General features: G+C 31.4%; 1 protein-coding gene across 1 annotated transcript in view; it reads right to left on the bottom strand.

Annotated features, from left to right (window-relative positions):
- sona (sol narae) overlaps positions 1–4,221 on the bottom strand; it is a 91,951-nt gene extending 87,730 nt beyond the window's left edge. The window contains 1 exon segment of the mRNA XM_070646187.1: positions 4,144–4,221. The gene's annotated coding sequence lies outside the window, so the exon portion shown is untranslated.
- Positions 4,222–19,534: the final 15,313 nt, after the last annotated feature.

The following is a 19,534-nucleotide window of genomic DNA, read 5'->3' on the forward strand; positions in this document are numbered from 1 at the left end:
TCATGTATCGAACTACCTTTTAAACTTTTCTTTTGTTGTATATTTTATTATAGTCTAAGTGTGTGATGTAATATCTACATTTTTATCGGACTATATATTCATATAGATATAAATTAAAACACTCTATGAGCTTCGTTTCGTTGAATGAGTTTTTATATTGAGGAAATTACTGTATTCACATTTTTATTTCTTCTTTCTTTCTTTTTTTTTGTGTGTTTTGTTTTGACTTTCGATTTCATTTCGATGCTACTTCACCATGGGAAGAAGCTAAAATTGTTGCTTTTTTGAATGATTTTGCATGAAAGCTTTGAGAATATTTTTGTATATAGCAATTATTGTAACAATGTCCAGTTGTTAATAGCTACTGAGATAATATGAACTTGGTACCGTAATTTGTTGAATGATTTGCTGTTTTTGTAGCTGGAAGTTTTGGGTACTTCTTGTATTTTCTATGGATGCTTGTATTGGAAGTTGTAGAAGTTATGATGACCTTAAATTTGAGATTTTGAACTGATTCTTTTGTGGACAATTCAAGGCGTAGTGAAATTTATGGTTTCTTTGTTAATGTGTGGAGGTAATGTGGATCAAGTTGAAGTAAATGGATTTGAATTTGGAAAACATCCAGCAAATTAATTTTAGGATATTCAGTTGAATACTAATGAACTAGATTCAAAAGATTATTTAGCTAAATGCATAGCTTGTGTGCCATAAGGAAGGACAATCTCATTTAACAGATGCTGTCAGGTCACTCTTATGTGTTTCTGACAATTTGCCATCAACACTGCGATGTGTGCTCGTGCAGTTTCTTAAATATTCAGTAGATGCTTGATGAGATGCAGATATCTTTCAAGCACGTCTTTATGCAATAAAATAGCATTCACGGCTAAGTTATTTGACAACACATCTAATAATTAACAGCGCTCACTTTTATGAAGCAAATTGGATCCAATTCTTACGAAAGATTTGTGAAAATTGCAGATTTAATCTAACATCATCAAAATATAATTAAATTTGCTCAAATTTCTTTAATTTCACGCCAATTTTGTTCGATTTTAACCTTCCAAAATCACATGAGGATCCATATGTTAGCCATTAGCCAGTCATATGAGTTCAAGGCTCATATCGATAACCATAGAAAGATTATAATCATCATCATGTATTTATACCACTCAAGCTTCTTAATAGCCACCAAAAAAACTTAATTAATTCCACAAGTCTATCACCATCCGAAATCTTTTGACCATAAATTTCAAAGCCTTGACTACGACAAATTAAACAGCTTCAATTTCAGCTTAATTGTTCCTTTAGCTTACTCATGAGCACCAAATAGCCTTTTCAATAAAATTATTATTTTCTCAACAATTTTGATCGATGTGAATTGCGCTGTCAGTAGCGAAAAGATGCAAAACGTGATTTTGAAAATTATACCTGACAATATTGCCAACAAGAAAACTTTTTTTTGTTCAGCCAGTTTTGCACATTTGAAATTCAAATAAAATATAAATGTTTTAGTCTTTTGGTCTTATCAGAGTTGCGAAAAAAAGAAAATAAAATCTTTAAAAATTCTCATTTTTTGAATTAAATAACACGTTTTAATGTTGTGACTAAATTTGGGATATTTTGGCTATTATTTAAAAAGAAAATAAAGTCATTCAGAAAAATTATGACATAATATAGAAGAATCCAGCCATCTGGCAGCCTAGTGATACACTTTTTAACGAGTTTTTACAGTCGATAGAGACAGTCGAAAAGAAATGAATATAAAAATTTGCATTTAATTTAAAATCTTGATTTCAGCTCGTTTCTTGCATAATTTCTGAGCATTTATATATTCACTTTTTGTTTCATTTATCTGTTCTTAGAAAATCATTTAGCATTAGAGTTTAACGTGTGATTTGAGGATTTTTATGGGCAATGTTCTAATAGATTGAGTAAATTTGCTCGGTTGGCAATAGAACAATTGCTTTTAGCACCTTTAAACGTGTCTTTTGATTCAATTATATCTGCTGTTAATGAATTTAGACATTGACTTTTGGAACTAAGAGTGAAATGACTCAAATTTCACTGCAATTTTCAATTTTCATCTAAAAAATTCACAATTTTAACAAAATCTTTAACAAATTAATCAAAAAATTATTCAATTCCACGAATTCTCATCAATTCTTCAACATCCAGCACAGCTGAATTTTTCTAAAAAATTTCACACCGAGGATTTATATTAATTTAAATTAAAGCCGCAAATTTACATTTCAATCAATATAAAATTCGATTATAATCACTGCGAAAGCCCTTCCTGTTGATAAACTTTGAGGCTTTAATTATTCAATCGAGATGTGTACATAAATGGACCACCAATACCCCACCCACCCTCATCGTTCAATGCGTTATAATTTTATTATATCACACAAAAATTTTGCGTATATTTTTTGAGCCTCATTAAGCATTCAATAATGATTAATAAAATGCAGGAATTATAATTTTTTTTTTCGCAGACTGAAAAAAATTTTTTTAATCAGTTTTTTTTATCTGATGTGGAAAATTATGTTTAATTATTGACATAAAAATTCACTACTTTATGTGCTTAATTATTTTGTTGGATGCTGGATGTTATGTGGATTAATTAACACAATGGAGGGATAATGTGTCGGTGTGGTGATGAGACTGAGGGACTGTGATGATGATTTTTGATATAATGATTTGAATTAAATTATTAGCGACATCATGAAGGCTTTAGAAGTTTACTTTTTGAAAACATTTGAATTAAAATTTGACAATTTCATTAAAATGTGAATTTTTGAATTTTTTTCATTGAATTTTCATTTTTTTAGGATTTTTACGAATTAAGCTTGAATTTGTGTTTCAAAAAATTGGAAAAATTGTAAAAATTGTAGTAAATCTGATCCTTGATTTGAACTATATTCGAAAATATACTCGACTAATTCGTAAATTTGAATTAAATGAAGATAGTTGTTAATGGTACATGAAATCAGAAGATTTCAGCTGAAGACATATCCATAAGTGACAATTGTGGAAGGTCATTAGCGTAAAATACATCTCTATTGCTAGCTTAGTAAATAAATTGCTTGATTTGCACTTGTAAATATGCATTATTAGCCAAATAGTTTGAAAAATGTCCAAAAATTCTGTTTTTAACCTTCAGCTGTGAATTAGCAGCTTTTGCTCATTGTTTAGAACATTAGAGTCTCAGACTTGAAAGCTAATGATCATGAATTGATTTTCTTGACTACTAAGAAGCTTCTCAAACAAAATTCAAATTTTTCACCTTCTTTAGCTTTCACTAAAGCTCCAAATCACAGAATATGTCTAAATTCAACAATTTTTTGGACTAACCACTTCAAATTTATATTAATTTCCACCAATTTACTCAAAATCAGTTTCTAACTCAGTTCAAAATCCACAAAACAATTAATCACACCTAGTATGTTAAACCTTAGTTCAGTATGTTAACCACACAGCTTAAACAAATGCCTCTGCATTTAGGATGTGAAATTAAGTCTCATGCAGCTCAACCAAAAAGGAATTTCATGAGGTGAAATTTGGAGATCATAGGTCAATCATTTTTAAAATGTTTCCTTTCATCAGCCATTGAATAGAAAGTTGAGATAAATTTCAAGACATGAATTGTGTAATTGACTTGAACAAATATGATCGAAAACAGCAGTCTGCATCGATATTTTTATTCATTAATGCTGCTTGTTATCAGTTAAACGACGTCTGAAAATCTGTGAAATTTCTTCATCTCAACCTTGATTTTCACGACATGACCATAAAAATTTAAATTGTTTACATGTTCCAATTTTTGAGGGAAAATTCGCCAAAAACAAATCATATGGATATACTTTCATAATATTCGTCTTCTGTAGCATTTTTTGAAGGCAAAGATTAAAAAAACGGTAATTTAAAAACAACAAAAAAAGACTTGCTGCATACATAAAAAAAGACAGAAAACGTCCAAGAAATAAAACACAAAACTTCAAATACATGCAAGACTTAAATTCACTTTCTCTTGAAAATGCTTCGAAGTCGACGAGTATATAAAAAAAAATTATAAAACTCGCAACTATGACTTTATGTTGAATGTTGTTGCTTGGTGGTATTTTATACTTTTTTTTTGCACAACACCTTGGTTAATTTATTTCCATTTTGAACTTTTATTGGCCATTTAGTTCCTCTGACCAGTTGGTTTTTGTCACTTCTTATTACTTTTTTTTGTATTGTATAATCAAAAAATATTTTTATTTCATATTTTTTTCACCTTAACTTGCTGACAACAAAACACTAAATGATTTGAGAATGTTTTAAAAAATTCTATCAGAAAAATATTCTTAATTAAATTTTTTTTTATTCTGAATATATATATTCAAAAGAACAAGAATTCTCGAGAGAGCGCGATCAATTCGAGAGTCCAGAACTGAATAAGAATCACTTTTAATTTTTTTTTCCATTAACTTCTTTCTATCCACTAAAAAAAAGTTTTTTTTTTATTGTTCAATAACCGAAAAAAAAGAGAAATAAACAAAATAAAAAATTTAAGCAGACGCGAGACGCTTTCCGTCTATTTACAACGCTCGACATCAACTGTTTAAGTGAATTAAAATATATGAAAAAAGTTAAACGAACAGATTTTATTTTACTCAAAGAATTGCAAACGGCTCATATTTTTTTTTTCTTCTTTCGGATCGCTCACAGACAGTGACGGCGTTTTAAGGTCTTAATTCACATAATAATTCACACTGAACAGCCGCTGAAAATATAAAAAATTTTGCAATACTAGCTTTTCTGCTTAACAATGCTCAAACAACTTTAAGCCCGTTCGTGAGCGCAACGGGCAAAATAGCAGAGTGAGTAAAGCTGAGTTATTTTTTTGGAGAGGGGAACGACTTAGCTCACATAAGAAGAAATAATAAAAAAAGAAAAGAAACAAAAAATTCACTACTGAAACGGCTGAGAATTATATAATCGCATCTATAAAGTGGGGAAGTTTCTTCAATGATTACCAGTTATTTTTTTTATACTTCAGCTCTCGCTTGTCTGTGTGCTGCTCAGCTTTATCCGAATAAAGAAGAAGAAAAAGTTTTGCGAGTTAAATTCTCTCAAAAAAAAAAATCTCTCATAATGTCTTAAGCTCAACTTTTACATATATATAGTCTTTTTTTACACTACAAATTGCACTCTAATGTGTGTTTAATAAGGAAAAATATTTCTTTCTACTATGACTCTCATTTCTTTCATGAATGAAAGGCGATATGACATGATATGATATACTTGCATAAAAATAAGTTAATTATATAATTGGACATTCCTGCATGCATTTCTGCAATTAGTTTTATTTACATTATTTTACTAATTTTTCTCACTTTATTTGACTAGCTTTTTAGAATTTCTCAATACTTTTATATTTTTGATTAGTAAGTTTTTTAAGATATGACAAAATTTCATGCTTATGATTTTGAAATAATTTGGTCTTAATTTTCAAGCTGCTTACTCTCGGTGAAACTTGTCAGCATTTCTTGGAAATTTATAGAAAAAAAATATATAAAAATTAGTTTAGCATGTCACATTAGTGTTAAAATTTATTACACATAAAAATAATGATAAATCTAGTTCAATGAAAAATGCAAATTCATGAGACAGATTTTTTTTGAATGCAATGACTTATTTCTTCATGCTTCATTTCTGGTGAATACAAAATATTATTAATTTTAGATATTTTTTTGATGCAATATGTTAATTTTGCAAAATCATTTTGATAAATTTCTAATAGACAGGTTGATGGCTGGTTAATATAGACATTGAATGTCTCAATCTCTATACTAAGTCTGTATCATATTCAAATCTCTAATGCTTACAAAATTTCAATAAACAAACCCATAGATCGATATATTTAAGTCTTTTGATTGGGTCATGTGACATGCCAATGATATGACTGAAAATGTATGTTGGCATTGACATCTATCTTCGATCTTCTTTGTAGGTCTGTTGCACTTTTTGGTCGAAAATCGATCGATGATCAGCATGCTTAAGTATGTGCAGTAACACATGCTTATGCGATTGCTAACTAAAGTCGGAAGCTGGCAAGGCTCTTTGTCTTACTATGTTGCATCCTTACTTAAATATACAATTGATATTTCGCAAATTGTTGTAGATTTTTCTATCAATGCGATTCTAGGACATTACTGATTCTAGGATACAGATTGTCATGTTATGCCTACAAAGTCTATTCCAGAGCTCAAAGTTGACTCGAATTTTATATGGAGTTATTTTAAAGAAGCTCAATGCGGACACTGAAATTTGTACAAACTAGTTGACAGAGCCAGCAAAGAGTCAATGGTTTTGTTGAAACCTAAGCTCCACATGAACAATATATTCTGGATAGATATTTTCTATAATGATTTCAATATTTCCCAGAAAATCCTGTTCCTGATCTGACACAAGAAAGTATGGCTCAAATGCTTCAACTTAAATTGATTCAATTACTAAATTTGATTCTTGAAACATTGAACATATTTATTTGAAAAGTTCAGCTAATTCCTCAATTACCATAAGCTGCCTTCAGCAAATTTAACCCAAAGTAAGAAGAAAAGACTTCATAGGTCAACTTCGAATACCTCCAAAACAAAATAAACTTTAATTAATCAATTCCCAATAATTTTTTTGTCTATAAAAATTTAACCTTTTAATTCATATGAAATTAAACTTTTTTTTCTATAAATGCAAATAAAACTTTTGTTTAAGCACGCCGAGAGGAAAAAAAAAGCATTTGAGTGCGGAAAAGTCATTGAAGTCGGCATGTGTGCATAATTTTCATTATCTCAACAACAAAACAAACGCAACAGATGAAACGAAAGAGGCAAGAGAAATAAAAATATATTAAAATTGTGCACTTCAACTTTGCATATTTTTATGAATATTTTCGCTAATTTGTTGCACATTGAAAGCGGTTGTTTTTCTCTCTATGCATTCATATAACTATGAACTTGTATTTCAAGCAACAACAAACAACTGAGGCTTGATGTCAATGGAGAAAAATGTTAATTAATTACACAACATGATGTAAGCTCAAATCGGAAGTAAAAAATTCTTTCATCCCTCATTTCAAATGAACTTGGCGTGGAGTCTTTATGACACAAAACTAAATGCAGGTCAGTTGAATGTTAGAAATCGATTAATGTGTTGTGAATGGCGGTTCCTGTTGAGAATTCTCGGTTGGAGTGCTGGTTGGAGAATTTATTTCTGTTAATGAAATTGGATTAAAGTTTGTGGAAAATTAGCTACTGAGATTTAAACCTAAGATTGTTGGTTTGGTGTCAGATCCTGATGCTTTAGACTACTGTGCAGCTGTGATTTATTGGGTCAAAGTTCACAGTTAGCTAAAATGCAGACAATATCGTAAAATCTGTAAAATAAATTTTCTAATTTTTTTGGTCGAATGTCAAAGTTTTCTTAAAAGCTTCCGACTTGAAAATTGCAGTTTCATTTAAAAATCGAACCTTTTCAGACCCCCCAAAAGCCTGCACCTAAATCACATTGTTGCTTATCTATCAATCTTTGAGAATAAATTTGTTAAGCTTCCATGTTGACCGTGAATCTATCTTTTATGATTTATTATGATGACCACACAATATGACATTTTTTGTTATACCTTATTCTTCCTAATAGATCTTATTGAATGATACAATCGATGATCATTGAAGATGATTATTATTAGAATGTCTCGCTTTTATTATGAAAAATTTGTTATTTCTCGATTAATTTTTATTTTTATTTTTCATATCGACTCATCAGTTTGTGAGTCAACTCCTCTCGAATTTGTCTTATTTTGACCAAAAAAACATACAGACGTAAACTTTAGAGATCCTTGAACTCGCAGATTTTGGTGTGTTTTAAGTTTTATTATTATTATTCGAAAGACTTAATATGAATATTGAATAGCTGTTGAAGATATATTGAATTTTAGAGTAGTGGACTTGAGAAATTTGAGAAAGAGGAAGAATTAGGATTTGTTGATTTTTAGTAAAGAAAATAGAATTGTCAGAACAGAACGGTGTGTTTGCTAAGGCATGGGAAGATGCTCTTTGGTTGGTAAGATGCGACGTTGTCCTAATGGAATCGATAAAGCTGATTTTAATCCATTTTTGAAGCTTTATTGAACTATGACTTTCATTTGATTATTTAAAATTCAAATATTTCAATTTCACACTTTCCAATTAATTCTAATCTAGAAAGCTTCAAACCTACAATTTAATTGAAAAACACAATAAATTTCCACATCCCATGCAAAATATTTATCTTCAATAAACGATAAATTTCTCCTACAATTAAAATTAATTAACCTTATGATTCAAGGCTCAAGTATTTGTTTTTCAAATATCTCATAAGATATCCTTCCTCAGATGCCCTTTTAATCTGTTTACAGCTAGCTATTTCAAGAAAGATTAATTGTTAAGCGCTTTTTAAGTGTTATTAAATCAGCAGAGAGAAATCATTCTTCATTAATTTCAATTTTTTTAAAACATTTCTTAACAAATTTTATTTTTCTCGTGGATGGGGAATTACTAAATGAAATAGAATTTGCTCGCACATGCGAGAACTTAATGCGATCAACGATTTACGATGTACGTAAAAAAAAAGTTCGTCGTCTGCCTGATTTCATCGTTTTGTTCGAAAAGTTATAAAAAGACATTTCTATTGTGTGTTTTAAGAGAAACGACGTAAAAATGACTGATGAGTTGAATAGGATTTTGAAGTTCAATGATTCATAAGAACTTTCTAAGAACATTTGCTTTAAGAAATCAGTAAAAATTGGTAAAGTAGCATTTTTTGTCACCAATTTCATTTGATGGCCATAAATTAGAGAGATACATACAACAATTTTAAGATATTTTCAGTTAGTGAATCCAAGTGGCTCTGTGGCAAAACTGTTTAGTACTGTGGTACCTAATTCTTGTCATACCAAACCTACGATCGTCAGTTTCGAGTCCTTTTTCAAATCATATGCAGTAAAAACGCGTCCAACAGCCTTCCTTTGTAGAGTACAATCAGTAATGTCATCCAAGTAACGGTTTTGATCTTAATCTAAGCAGTAGAAATCCTGAGGGCAGAGCTCTTGTGCATCCTTACTCGTTAAACAAATATTAGCCACAAAAATCTCTAGTGTAGCTTTAGGTATTATCTAATGTCTATTTAATGACAAGTTCCAACGGTATTTTGTCCACTTAGGTATTAAGACTTTAAAAAATTTGCTTAAAATGATGAAATTTTCTTACAAGTCGATTCCTAAACTGTTCATTTCTCTGTTTGTTTGGAATTTCCCTCATTTGCATCAATAAAAAGCTTCATGTAAAAAATGAGGAAGACAAAGTTAGTCAGACCTCCAGTGAGGTCTGAGGCCGATATCATAAACTCTCAAGTGTGTGAGAGAAATAAAAAGTCATTATATTCGCAAAAGTGTTATTGAAAAATTGTTGAACAATCAATAAGTTTCATGATTTATTGTTGAATCTTGAATATTTGTTTCATCTCACCTTTTTATTTTCTCAAGAACGCTTAACGGAAATTCTTGTGAAGTAAGATAAATTGTTGAAAAACATTCTCTCGAAAGCACAAAAAAGTTCCGATAGAATTTTTTAATTTAAATAATTAAAATGAAGAGAATTTATTTACGCATTGATAGGCAATTTGCTTGCTATTTTTTTTTACTCAAGAGTATAATTTAATTCAATTATTAATGTAAGTGAATAAATTAATTTATCAACCTTGGAAAATTAAATTCAATGGAATTTCCCGTTGTCGATTAATTTTATGCTTGATAAAATAAGGGTTGAATTTATCAGTTGGAGGTGGCTGCGAGGTATGGATGTTTAGTAAAGTTTTGGAGGATTTTTTGGGGGTGTTGATAAATTATGTCTATTGAAAATTGGGGGTTGACTGTCTCATTCCCTAACAGGCAAAGATCATGCACTCGAGAGCTTGCTGTTCTTAAATATATTAGTTAAGCATGCTCGCGAACTGTCAGATTGATCTGCTCTTATGATCAAGCTTTTGGCTGCTGGGGATCCTTATTATTGTAGTGATATTTTGATACAAAATGATTTACTTTTCCAAAATTGATCGTTGGTGTCTTGCACAAGTCTGAAACCCACGTCACATATTGCTTTAAGCTTCGTCTGCTTTTGAAGGGCACATTGTGCATAAATAGACTGATATAGTTGATAAGGGACAAGATAATATCGACTAGATGACAAATTTTCACCTGATCCTGCTTTTTACTGAATTGACATGGCCTGAAGATGAACTTGTGGTTCATACGGCCTCCTTATTAGCAATATTATTAGAAAATTGAATGATTTGGAATGTAAAAACGTTGAGCATGTCAGTTTTCGCTGGGCGTACAGATCAAAATCGATCTGTCCTTTCTCAGATAACACTTAAGCTGAGTTTATTGCTGGCTTTTGTCTGTTAACTCCTAGTTAATCTACCAACTACGATGTGATGCACACCTTCAGCAAATCATCCCTAACTAACCTCCTTTTTCTCAAATTCTCATAAAAATTCTTTAACCCAATAACTAAAAAATATCATAAAATATCAAACTCCTTTGAATCTTTAATGCCTTCTTTGATTCTATCAATAATTAATTACCATCTCATTCCATGAATCTCCTTGTTCACCTTTTAAATAATAATTAAATTTTCTCTACTCAATAAAGATGCTTCTTTATGATGTGATATTGAGTAGCTAGCTAGTTCTTATCATATTCTCATGATCTACAAATCTGTCGTTATATCGGAAGTCATTAGTTAATTTAATACCTCGCTTTGACATATTTTATGAATATTTGCGAATGAAGTTGTTTAGTTTGATATATGCACGGATGTCTGGCATGTTTACGGAACTCTCATTTTTTGTTGCGGATGAAAAATTGCAAAATGTTCTTCATAAAAAGAAGTTTTTGCGGTTTTTCGAAGAATAGACTTTAAAAGTTGAAAGGTTCTTGTTGGATTGATGATATTTGGAATGAAATATGTTGATCGATTGTTCGTTAAGCTACTTTATGTATTTTGATGATTTCTACCACAGAAGTTAATTAGAATTAAAGATATCTGAACTTATCCTGAAGCTAAGAATGTGGTCAACATGCCGGAACTATAGAAATTCGAAAAATGACTCACAATTTTGTGGTAAATGCTTTAAAATGCTTCATAACCAGCACAATTTTTAAAATTCCTCATCATGAAATCTCAACAAAGTAAAATTCTCAAATTAATTAATTATTCGGACAGTAAGTTGCAACTTTATATTAAATTTAAATAATTACTTCAAGTTATGAGCGTCCATGTCAATTTCAAATTAAAAATGAGCAGTGAAAAGATTAATAAATGATGAATGAAGTTGTATTCAAACCTGTAATTTCAATCATTTTTTCTTACGTTTAACTTACATGATGATATTATACTGGATATGAATAATGTAGCTATTGAATATATCAAATCAATACAAATTTGAGGTATTGTAGAAAAATGTTTAATTTTATGATTAGATACTGTAACTAGGAAGTGATGAGGTGGCTAAAATGAGTATTTTGTGTTGATTTTGGAGTTCTTTGAGGTAAATTTGAGGCGAATGACTTAAGCAGAGGTGGAAGGACTCAACTGTTATTAATTATTTACTTCGCTGACCAGACGAATTATCAATAATCCATGGGCTCTCTCAGTTGGCGTTTAAATCTGGCTCAATCGTTGGTTGCCCTATGTCAATTGCCAATATCAAGTCCTAAGGCCTCAACTGTGAATATGCTTATTTTAAGCTTGTAGAGTCTGCGCTCTCCGATGTCTTGCGAACTCTTAAAGCACAATTTTTCAATCAACCATCCCCTAACCATCCTCAACACCACCCCCAAAACACAATAAAAATAAATAAATGTCATTACCATGTCTCAGTCTCATAAAAAAAACAGAAGCGGATATTCAATAAAAATTAAATCAATAAACCAGACAGCTCAACATTGGTAATTAAAACAGAATAAACATATTTTCTTTCCATTTCCAATTTTAAAATTTTTGCATATCTCGCCGTCAACATCACATTTCTTTCCTTTCATTCACTTCCAATTTATTTGTAACTGCCTTTAATTGCATTTTTATTGTATGTTGGACGAGAAAAACGAGAGTCACCAATTTGTGTGTATTAAATAATCTCGCTTTACATTTTTTTCATTTTTATTATATTTTAAACATCATGCAGAGCTCTAAATTGCAGCATAATACGAGAGATGAAACATGAGATATTGGTGAAATGAAAAGTGAAAATTGACTAATTTCAATTTTCTTCCGTTATAAATTTTAGTGTTGAGCATTAATAAAGAATGCAGTCAACGTGCAAGTAACACATTGTGTGGAAATGTTTACGAGAAATGGAAGACAAAAATACAAAAACATGGCAAAAAATTATATTGCATTAAATTAGTTATTGGGGGGGTTTGTCTAAAGCGCATTTTTTCGAAAGCAGTCCTGTTTCATACTTACTTACTTCCTTGGCGATGGTCCATAAGGGTCCATTGTCGCATTGTAGTTCATCGAAAGCTGGACCTGTCTTCTGGTAGTTTCTAATTCCCAGCATTTTTGGCCTGTGTCATACTTTAATGCATTCTATGGTTAGTTCCACAAAGCTCAAATTAAGAGACATAAGACATGCTCTACATGAGTCTAGTATATCCTAGCTGTCAAATAGCGTGCTCTCAAGAGCATAGTTAGCTGAGAACCCCACGAGTATATTATATTAAAAAAGAGCAAGCACTCAAGAGCATGCATTTGCCTCTTATGGATACAATTACCACTCAAAGACAATCTGCACTAACCATTCACCCTCCCATCACCCACAAAACTCAGCTAACGAGAGAAAGAGACAAAAAAAAGAGAAATATTATTACTTTACACGAGTTATGGGCTTGATTTTGTAATATGCAGGAAAAAGGTGCTATGGTGCTTTGCTGACATAATTTATGCGCACCTTAAACTGGTTTAATCGTTGTCCGCTTTTGATTGTTAATGTAATATTGCGGTAAATTGTATATGAGAAAAAGAAGAAAAAAAAACAGATATAATATACAATTTTGGACCAGTTTCTTTATGCTTATTCCATTGCCTGCCTTAACACAGTGGCCAACATCATTTCATTTTTGATACGCAGACAACGATACACGGTAAATGATTTAACTATGTTTTCCGGTGCTCATTTTTGTCGAACTTGTTTGCATCGGAAGTAAATGCTTCAAATGTTTCCATTTTTAGTATTGTCTTGATGTCTACAAGCATCACAAAAATGTCCAGTGTGGATTTCAGTCTTTTTTTGTCATGAAATTCAATATTCATGTTTCCTTGGACTGGATTGTTTGTTGAGGCTGAGAGTCACTAATTAATTAAGCATAAGCAGCCCTTTTGACCATGTCATTCCAATCATTCCTTTTTATTTATAGCGGAACAGATTTAATAATGAGATTCACAGCATAAAATGTAAATTTCATGATGACTCATTGATGCTGATAACGTCATCTCATCTCGACTGTAGGAAGTGTCAATAATGTGCGACGCAAGTGGAGGTGAAAAGAAGATGAGAAAGAAATTTAATAATGGCGATGCTGTACGTCTGGGTTGTGGTTCTTTATAACTTTTTCTCTCTTTCTGTTGACATTCGCTGCTTCTTTTGTAAAGAGTGAATTTAAGGGACATTGACTCGCTATGTGACACGTTAAGATGCTTAAAGACTTATTCACACTCTCTCTTTAACCGAGACAGAAATCAGATACTTGATGATATATGGAATTTGTTCTTTATGCGTCTGAAATTCTTATATTAAAGTTTACGACTGAAAATAAGTAGCTTGAAGAAGTTGACAGACAACGTTAAGGAATTTGTGAGGTTTGTTGTTGTTCTGTCTGATGAAGAATCTTTACTTTCTGTTTTATACTGTCTTGTGGTATGCAATCATAGACTGTCAATAGTTATGGTATGTCTTTCAGACTCAAACGACATCAAAGAAGATATTCAGCTAAATCAGATTCAATTATTGATGAGATTTTTGAGGTAATTTGATTCAGCTATCAGGATCCACAATATAGATAGTTCAAGGTTGCACATGTTGGCAATACATGCAGCCAGTTGCAAATAGCATTTCTTACCCAAACATCTTTCTATGGGACTCCCATGATGGATTTCGTTACCCGTTCTAACTGGAACAAATGATGAAGGTTTTAGAGGCATGTTTGGATGTATTTACTGACAATCTTAGCTCCAGGCCAGGCTACTTGCCGCTTGTAATGTAAACGGACGGTACTTAACGGCGACAACTTTCAAAAACCTAAGATTTAAAGTGAATCAATAGAACTAATCATAACCAAGTTCCTCAATATTCTTGTATTCTTGTCTAGACATGATTAAATAGCTTCAAAAACTCCCCAAACTCAAACCTAATTCCAAATTCACAAATCCATAAAAAACTCATCAAACTCCAATCACATCTACCTACATTATAACTGTATCATCTCACAATTCAATCGCCTGAAAACCTGAATGTGTTAATAGACATCAAATTCACTATCAAATAAAATATTGAACAAAAAAAAACTGAAATATTTGAAAGGACTGCAGTCGACCGATCAAATTAACAACTTTCATATTTCAATTTTTAATAAAGTTTCCAATATTCATTTCAAATATTGCATAACGTCACTAGTCGGACGATAGAAAAAGTTAATTTTCAATAAAACATTGAATGAAGAAAGAAAAAAAGATTGGAATGGATCTGTTCAAGCTCTATATTCATAGACATAAAATTCATTCATCTATTTATCTTAACAAAACCAATAAAGAAGTAAAAAAAAAAGAGAACTGATGTTCATTCGCACACAGCAGTGATTGTCAATAAAGATTTTTTGCCATTAAATGGATGTTAACCTTGTATGTATTCATGAATAGAAGTTGCTTGTGTACAGAAGTAAGTTACAGTATGGATAATACTTTAACATGATTCATGCATTTCACACAAAATAAGTGCTAAGTGCTTCTTTGTATGTGCAAAGTTCACAGCTCAAAGTGAATCAGGTAAGTTCATTTGCAGGTGGAAATAAAAACAAATTTTATGTGTCGAAAGCCATAAATTATCGCACACGATGTTGTGGCACATCTTTCTGGTTAACAAATTGATTTTTTTGTGTAATTTTTGTTAAAAAGGATCCGGATCGATTGGTTTTGTCTGGCTGAGTAGTGACTGATGATTAATTGATATGCTTAGCATTTGGTTTTGGACTGTAGTTTTGGGATGAGATTTGGAGAATGTTGAACCGAAGTAACCAGTAAGCAATCGACGGTTTAGATCTAATGCATCATAGAAGTATCCAAACCATCAAAACTCAAAGCCAAATTTAATTCAATTTCTTATCAGAAAATGCGCATTGTGCGCGTTATGCGCATTATTAGCCACTTCATTCCCAACTTTCAACTGATCTACCCAATTAATACTGCACGTGTAGTTCCTGTTTTGTTTTTCAATTTACAATTTTATACTTTCTGCATCACTTCCATTAACAAATCATCTATTTCGTCTAATTTCGTAGAAATATTGGATGACATTTAAGTTGCTGACATTTTTTACTGCTCCACCTGCCGTCATGATGTCTATGAAATTCTTGCACGAGTCAACAGTATTAGCATGTTAATTTGGCAAATATCTTTAATTAGTCTCCTACTGTGATAAATAATAAGAAGATATGACATTCAACGACGACTTAAGTAAGTTAAATTCAATTAAAAAATCTTTTTTTGAGATTCTTTGTTCTGTGCCTGCTTGTTGTCAAACTCATGACTTGAGAGCAATTTTTAATATTATTTTCCTATGGTGACATTTTTTGTCTTTTTCTCAAGTTGAAATTCATGCTGTGCTTCATAAAATTATTAGACTTGTTGTGTATAATGAGAAAATTGTTGAATTGGGAGCTGTTAGTGCTGAGATAGGAAGGATATCTGCTAATTTAATTACACTTGTAAAATCTTATCCGATGCTGTTGTTTAGAGTAATTTGTGACATCACTTTTGGATAGATTTTCAAGCTTTTGTGAAGCTACTCAACTTTTAAGCTTAAAGCTCTCAATGAGCTTTCAAAAAAGCTTGAAACTGATCATCTCAAGAGCTTTCAAAACACTTCAAATTCCCAGAATCTAGAAACATTTGTAGCGATTTGATCGCTGAGTTGAATTTCCATACATCAGCATTTTTACAAACTTCACATCCAATTCCACATCCGCATTGCAAATCCCATACTCCAATTACCACAAATAAACCCAATAATGAATCAATATGAAAATCAAATAAGATATTTTCCTCCCATTTTTCCTTCAATTCTTTTGAATCCAGAAAAAGGGAGAGAAAAAGGAATTGTAAATCCAATAAATTTGTATCCAAAAACCACATGGTATGCTGAAGAATGGCTTTTTGAGAAACGAAAATAAAGAGGAAACGAAGATTCTTCATTTTTATTTTCATCTTTAATAGTTGTTTTATTTCATTACTTTTTTCCGTACTCATTCATGGTTTTATGGGAAAATGTTTTGGTCTAGGGGTGGGAATGTGAAAGTCAAATTTGGTAAAATAACAAAAGAGCATTCTTGTATCAGGATTTAATAGTCAAAAACATGCAAACTTGATGCAATAAAATGGGAAATAAAATTTTATAGCACATTTAACAATGACCTAGTTATTTTAAACTGTTAAGAGCCATTCAATAATATTCTCTATTTAATTCAAAATTCCTTACGTGTGCAGCATGCGACTATTACGTGTATTCATGTTGGGAATTGTGCAAATCTTTATCATATCGATTGCATTACTACAGAAGCCTACATTTGTGACTGAAGTAAACTTGCACGATGAAGTGGAAATTTCAATACAATTTTTATTAATTATTGCCTAATTTAGTCTATTAATCCTCTAATTTTAGTCAATTTCACTGGTATTATGATGATTGCCCACTGACATTTCCAATAAAATCAAAATCAATTTCACTAAGTCTTCCTTAATTTAATATATTCTTAATAAACCGGAACATGCATGCTACAGCCATACTTATCCTTCCATATTTAATTACTTACTTCACTGACCTTACAGAGCAATAGTGATGAAGCCTCTTTAAAGCTGATGGTACCTAAATATGGTTTTAACGCTGGCTTCCATCTGTCAGTTTCCAATGCCAAGTGCAATTCTTTTTCTACCGATACCAAGTGCAATAATACTGTCTTTGTCGACACCTTAATCTTTCCATTTTAATCTGATAAAATTGACATTTACCATCCCTTTCCATTTGCATTGCTCATGAAACAAGAAAGAGATTACTGTAGAACCAAATATAAAATCGTAATATGAAAAATATGCTCTATCAAAATAAAAATAATAAAAATAAAAAAGGCAAGAGAATGAACAACAAAAAAACCAGGAAAATTTACGGGATATTAAACGTTTTGTTTGCATTTTACCTCCCCATAATTTATCGTTTTTCTGCGAGAATTTATCGAAAATGAGCAAGAGGAAGAAGAAAAAAATAGCAAAGTAAAAGTTACTAGCTCGAAAATGCAAACACAAAAAAAATGAGCACAGAACGATGAACATAGTAAGAATAAAGGAGGTGAAATTTATTACGAAACAACCCTTTTCGTGTTGCTCGTTCACCTCATACTATAATTTCGAAAGCTTATGAGCTTTAACGAGGCAAAATTTACAAATAAATTCTCAAGTTAAATTATTTTCTTTCTGTTCCTTCATCTTATTTACATGCTTTCTTTTTTTGCCGTCTTTTCATGGCGCAAAGTTAATTACTTCAATCCTCATTTCCGAGTAAAATATTTCGTTTTTTTTTGAGGGGCTGATTGGATGTTAGGTAGCCCTTGAGGTTGTCTATAGCTTTATGTATGGTTCAGTACAGAGCAGAGCTCGAAGTCCTCTACAATTTCATATGATGTCAAGTCATCTTGAGTCGACTTTGAGCTCTGGCACATAGGAGGACCTTCTCTGGATGGAGTACTGACCTCTGGATCCAAATTATCCAAATTACTGTTTCAAATACGTTTTCCATACAAATTTCAAATTACACACTTCAGTTGAGTGTTCATTGTCTGTTATGGTAAGAGAAGAGTTGTCCGTACCTTGAGCGAGTCCAACTAGTCGAGAAGAGTCCATACAAAGACACAGCCCGCTTTAAAATGAGGAAGCATGAGCTTGAACCCAAAAATGCGCCCATAAGTCAGGTGTCTTGCATGAAAGCTTCTGAGTCCCCATTGATAGCCTAAAACCCCTTAAAATGCAACAACCATCAACCCAAGTTAGCCTAAGCCACCCAAATCCCATTACATCACATCCAAATCAACCCCAATTTAACAATAAAATTACTTAATTCCTAGTGATGGAGAATTCCTCATTGTTGTTTTATTAAAGCAATGGAAAAAGTTATCGGCAATAATACGGCAGGATAATTATCAAATTTTGAGCTGAGATTTAACAGAGCTGTTTATGTTAATGACTATTTTATAACTTAATAAGTAAATTACTAAAAGATATCTTAAGCTTTTGTAGTTTCCAAAATCCTGCCGAGAATTAAGATGAAGAAAAAGCTTTTAATTCCATTAGAATGTTAATGGATGATGATAGTTCAATGATTACTTTAATGTTTGAGATTAAAGGCCTAAATTAGAGGAGTTAATAATAGTAAATAAGGATTATTCGTTTAGTGTTATTTTTATCATAGAAATTATTATGCTTTACTGAATTTGAGGGTTATGATATTGACACGATGTGAATGGATAATGGATACGATTACATAAAAGTTTGGGGATTATTAAAAATGGTTATTGAAAGATTTTGTGAATAGTGAAGGCGATTGTTATTGGGAAGGCTTGCTGAGCTGAAAGATCAATTGTAGTCGATGACCATCCATAGATGGAGCCTAAAGCTAGCACTATCGATGTATACCAGCATTTTCCTTGCCCATAGTAAATCAGGAATCAAAAAACAACAATCTTTAACTCCAGCAGCACAATTTAGTCTTGAGAGCACAGCTTCGTCATCATGTTAATAACAAGACGTCCAATAGACTTGAGCTTTACCTTGACGGCTCTGTGATAGCAATTTTCAATCCATTTAATCCAAAAACATTCGATTTACCGCCAAGAAGTCTCTAAAGTTTGCTTACTAGCTTTATTTATCCAACAAAATTATTAAAAAGGAACCGACCTTCATCATTATGTAAACTTAAGCTCATTTTCAATCTTGAAAATTTACAAGATAAATATTTACATTTTCTTATTCACCAAGCAGCCTTAATTTAGTTTATTATTACACATATTTTTCATCTACCTTGTCTTCGTCGTCAGATTGATAATGTTCATCAAGAAGGTCAAAAAAGCAGCTACTCAAAAATTGACGGTTAGAATCTTGAATCTTTCTCTTTAAATTATTTAAAGTTAAAGCAGTTG

Source organism: Chironomus tepperi, unplaced genomic scaffold, assembly GCF_022539635.2.
Source record: "Chironomus tepperi strain 1889 unplaced genomic scaffold, CSIRO-AGI_Ctep_v1 contig_359, whole genome shotgun sequence".
Classification (NCBI taxonomy): Eukaryota; Metazoa; Arthropoda; class Insecta; order Diptera; family Chironomidae; genus Chironomus; species Chironomus tepperi.